General features: G+C 52.3%; 1 pseudogene; it reads right to left on the bottom strand.

Moving 5' to 3' along the window:
- Positions 1–3,249: 3,249 nt before the first annotated feature.
- LOC113938407 lies at positions 3,250–4,370 on the bottom strand (annotated as a pseudogene).
- Positions 4,371–5,352: the final 982 nt, after the last annotated feature.

Below are 5,352 nucleotides of genomic sequence, written 5' to 3'. Positions count from 1 at the left end.
TGGCGTGGCCTCTGGTGCCCTCACATGTACCTGCCATACTCCATGTAGGCAGCGCCTGATATGAAAACTCCTTCCTCAGGGTCCAAGGGGGTGGGTGCACAGTGAGGAGACTGGGAGCCCAGACTCTGGGGCCAGTCACCTGGCTTCAAATCCTTGTTCCTTGTTGGCTGTGTCCGTGGACAAGTTACCATGAAAGGAGCCAACAGCATTCTCACGGGGTCATCAGGGGGGGCTGGCGAATTAATGCACCTAAGGGAGTTGCCCGTTGCCCATGTTCGCTGAGCTCCAGCTGAGGGTGGTCCGAGCAGGAGCCCAGGGCTCTGTGTGCTCTGCTCCAGACTTGACTTTCGGTGACTTTCTGCTGTTACCGCGGTCCCTCTGGCACTGTGGAGACTGTCACAGGCGTGGTAGTATTCTTGTGAGCCCCCCTTTCAATCCATGGACCTTAGACGATGGCTCAGCTGCCCCAACTAAAATCTAGGGGTGAGTTTGGCGCCACGTGGCCCACAGCTAACCGCCTTAACCGTGGTGTGGGTTCTGCACTAAACTCTTGGCCTGTATTATCTCATTCATTTAATTTGCGGGGCAAAGTATTTAATACAGATTACAAAAGGTTATCTATATCTATAATACGAGTTCTTTAGAATTGACAGTGAAGGTCAATAGAAACAAACCAATAGAAAAATGGGCAAAGGATACAAATAGATAATTCTTAGAAGTGCAAATCAGAATAACCAAGAACTGTTGATAGAGAATTGCAAATTAAAGTAGCAATGAGATGCCACTGTTTACCTATCAGGATGACTAAAATGTAAATGATTCCCTTTTGTAAAATAAAAAACATTAACCCCTCCATACATGCGTTTGTGGCAGGGTTTCTCAACTTCGCTATCACTGATATTTGGGCCCAGATAATTCTCCACTGCAGGGGGCTGTCTTGCGTGTTGCAGGCTGTGTAATAGCATCCCAGCCTCCACCCACTCAGAACGCCACGCCCCCCCCCCCCCCCCCCCCCGCCACCCCGCGCTCCAGTCTTGACAACCAAACATGTCTCCAGGCATTGTCAAATGTCCAAGGGGCAAAACCACCCCCAGCGGAGAGCTGCTTGGGATATAGGTAAACATTTATAGCTGTATATGATTTTATATGAACACTTAATTTTAATCACTGTTTTTACAGATAAGGAAACTGAGGTGCAGGGATGCCAAGTAACCTCTTAGGGTCACGCTGTCAGTTTAGGACCCACGATGTGAGGAGGAGTCTGATTTCAGAGCTTAGCTCCTCACCCGAGGTGCAGCCACACTGCTCAGCCACCGTCTTGAGGTTTGCCTGGTTGAAGGTCTGTAGAACCTCATGTTTCTAGGCAAGAATCATGGGTGAGGGAGAGTTTCTACTGTGGTCCAGCTGAGGCCTGTGGTGTCTGATCCTGTCACCTGTGAGTAACAACAGGGCTGGGCGGCCAGTCCAGAAAGCAGCCTCTGGCAGGGCCAGCCAACCTCCTGAGTAAGGCTGACTGCAACTTGCAAGGAAAGACCTAGGGCAAGCAGCACTGGGCTTCATCCACACAGTGGCCTCTCCTATGTTCAGGGGGGAAAGGTGGAGCAGCCGGGGTGGGAGTGGGCACATGAGGACAGGTAGTGATGACTGGACTCCTGATTCTCAATTTCATGCCCTTCCCTTTCCTCCCCGCTCTGCCATCTCCCCAAAGCCCTGCTCTGGCCAGCTGGGTGGGCCACGGTCCTACCCGGACTCGTGGGGTAGTGTGTGCGGGTGCATGTCACCTGGTGGGTTCCTCAACCTTTGGCCAGGTCACGATGAGGCTGTTTCCAGCTGGCTTGTCTGTTGGGGCACTAGGCTGTGAGCTCTATGAGGGCAGGGCCGATGTGCTTCCTCCATCTCTGCGTGCCTAGTGCAGCGGGCATCAAGGTCAAGTGGGTGCAGGCTGGGGGAGGAGGGGCACAGTCAGGATATTTAGGTGGGCACGTGCCTTCCGGGCCCCTGAGCCCAAAGCCCTTGGTTCCTAGAGTCACTCAAAGGGCGCCACCTGAACAGCCAAGGTGAGCTGAGCTCAGCCCTGTTCCTTGTAACCGGGTTCTGACCCTTCCCTGGGCCTGAGAACAACCCGAGCTGTAATGAGTTCTGGGCCGAATGGAGCTCCCTGACTGCTGCTCATGGAGTGGGGAGGACATGCAGCTTAGAGCTGGAGGGGCAGACCTCATGGAAGGGCTTCACTTTGGACACGGCAACTTCTCAAGAGTTTCTTGTAGGAAATACTCACTGGTCAGGTGTCCCCCCGCCGCCCGCCCCTACAGGCCAGCTGTAGGCAGGAGCTTCCACGTTGAACAAGCAGCCTCCCCCATGTGTGGGGCCAGGCGGCAGCTGTGGTCCACCTTTCTGTGCCTAGAAGCATCACACCTTTCTTTGCTGAACCCCAGGCAGAGCAGATTGGGGTGTCTTTTGATCTCCACTCTATCGTTGCAGACCTCTATTGTGGCCCCATAACAGCTTTATCACACATGCACATACACACTTCCACTTTTTGAGGGCAGAGATCAGATCTTAAAATCTCAGTGGGGAAACTGGGTCCCAATGACTCACTCCTTGCGAAGTCATCCCACAGACAAGAAAGCAACTGTGACTTGCACAATTTAGGGCTTATTCTAAGTTGCCTGTTCTCAATCTGCCACACATTAGACTCTCCTGGAGCTCTTCCAATGTGCAGGCCACACCCCGGGCTCATTAGATCAGAATCTCAGGGAGCGTCCCCTAGAATCAGTTTTTTAAAAAGCTTCCCAGGTGGACCCAACGCGCAGAATTGAGAACCTCCGTTCTAAGAGGACTTTGGCCAAAAAGGGGAGTTTGGTGGTGTAGGAATTAAGACATGTTTGACTGTAGCTACTTTGGTGGTTGCAACTGAAGAGCCCCGTGTAAATGGGGCAGGAGAGAGAAAATGGCAGTGGGGCTGGGAGACCTTTGGGGGCTCAGCAATCCCATCACCTGAGCTGCACACCCTCAAGCACAGGCGCCGACTGCCCATCCCACCCTGTAGCCCAGGGCTGCCCCCACTCAGAAATCTGCAGGACGACTGTCACGCCACCAGTCTTTAAGAACCAGTCTTTCCTCTTTCAGGAGCATTTTCTAGACTCCTACAGCCCCCACTTCAATTGTCAACTCAAAGGTTTAAGATTGGCAAGCAACAGACTTTTTTTTTTAACAAGCTTTAGTTCACTTTACTTTTCTTGTATAAAACTACATGGCAGCCACAGCTGGAGCCTGGGTCCTCTCCACGGAGACTCTGTTGTGGGTGTTCACAAGATGGTCAGTGAATTCCTGATAGGGAGACTTGGTGAACACCGTCTCCTTCCAGAAGTCAGGGGTGAGATAGCTGTAGGTCTTGGGGATGGCATCAAAAGTAGCCCTGGCAAAGTTCCCCGGGGTGGCAGTGCGGCCCCTGGCCAAGGTGTGGCAGTCGTCAATACCATCATCAGTAGCTTCTTGGGCACAGGGGCTGAGACCATACCAGTGCCTCTGGGGGCGGGGATGAGGCGCCACAGCAGCCAGTCACCTGGGATGGGACAGTGTGGAGCTTGCCAATCTTGTTCCCCCAGTAGCCTCGCCGCACGGGGACGATGGAAAGCTTGGCCAGGACGATGGCCCCATGGATGGCAGTGGCGACCTCCTTGGAGCACTTGAAACCCAGGCCCATGTGTCTGTTGTAATCTCCGATGGCAACAAACGCCTTGAACCTGGTCTGATGGCCAGCACGGGTCTGCTTTTGTACAGACATGATCTTCAGAACCTCGTCCTGAGGGATGCTCCCAGGAAGAAATCAATGATCTAGATTCCTCGATGGGCAGGGAGAAGATAGATCTCCTCCAGGGACTTGATCTTCATGTCCTTGACCAGGCAGCCCAGCTTGGTGACGGGGATCCACTCCTTGTCCTCGGCCTTGCCTCCACGAGCTCCGCGGCCTTGACCCCAGCCCCGACCACAACCGCGACCGCGGTCCCAGATGCCGCTGCCGAAGCCTCTGCAGCCTCCCATTCCAGGGCCCCCCCGGCCCTCCGGGCCCTCCCGCAGCACCGGCATCATCTGCCATTTGGTGTTCTCTCGGAGAAGAAGCCAGAGAGACACTTCTTAAGTGGTTCCTAAGTCTACACAGGTGCAGACCACCTAAGCACCCCAACATCTGACACTCCCTAGGTCAAATCACGATGGCTGCCATATAGAACAAAAGAGGAAAGAACAAGCATCGGCGAGGGGGTGGAGAAATCAGAAGCCTTGTGTGCTGTTGGTGGGAGTGTAAAATGGCATAGATGCTGTGGAAAAGAGCATGGCAGCTTCTCAAAACATGAAAAACAGAACTGCCAACTGCCAATGATCCAACAATTCCCCTTCCAGGTCCAAACCCCAAAGAACTGGAAGCAGGGTCTTGAAGAGATTTGTACATCCGTGTTCACAGCAGCATTCACAAGAGCCAAAAGGTAGAAGCAACCCAAGTGTCCATCGACGACGGTTGGATGGATGAACAAAACAGACACACAGTGAGATATTATTCAGCCTTAAACAGGAGGGAGATTCTGACACATGCCACAACACTGATGAACATCAACATTACATCAAGTAAAAAAAGCCAATCACAAAAGAGCAAATAATCATTCCACTTATCGGAGGCAGGAGTCAAATGCAGAGACAGCAGGAAGAATGGGGTGGCTGCGAGGGGCAAGTGGTCACCAGAGGAACTGGGGGGTCAGTGTTTGATGGCGACAGAGATTCAGCTTTGCAAGGTGAAGGGCTCTGTGGACAGATGATGGTGCTGATTACATAATAATGCAACTATTAATGCCACTGAATTACAGACTTAAAAATAGTCACGAGGGTCCATTTTATGTTCCTTCACCAAAATTAAAACAAAACCAACAGCCTAGAGAACTGAGAGGGGCACACAAGAAGGGCCAACCGTTCCCAGAAGGGGTTTATCAGAGTTGTGAACTGGAAGAGCCCTGACAGGGCCAGGGAGGCCCAGGAGGAACCTACTTACGTTTTGTGCATCTATTTGGGGACAAGGACAGTGGAGAGAAAGGAAAGTTAAGACCCAAGCTGGGAACAGGACAAAGCGCTTCACCCACCCCTCAGTTTTCTTCCTGGTTCAGATAGAAAATGTCAAAGACTCACAAGGGGTTCTTGGGGGAATGCGGGTAGTTTTTTGTGAGAACCTGAAAAAGAAAGACTAAAAAGAAGCGAAGTTATAAGCAAGCAAGTAGGTAGGATATTGACACACGAAGGGGTGAGGCGGGGAGGACATCCATGAACAGTGGCTGGCTCCGGCACCTCAGGGTTCTGAAAGAACTC

Source organism: Zalophus californianus, chromosome 8 (assembly GCF_009762305.2).
Source record: "Zalophus californianus isolate mZalCal1 chromosome 8, mZalCal1.pri.v2, whole genome shotgun sequence".
Lineage (NCBI taxonomy): Eukaryota > Metazoa > Chordata > Mammalia > Carnivora > Otariidae > Zalophus > Zalophus californianus.
The sequence above is the reverse complement of the archived record's forward strand: the minus strand, read 5'-3'. Positions and strand labels throughout refer to the sequence as shown.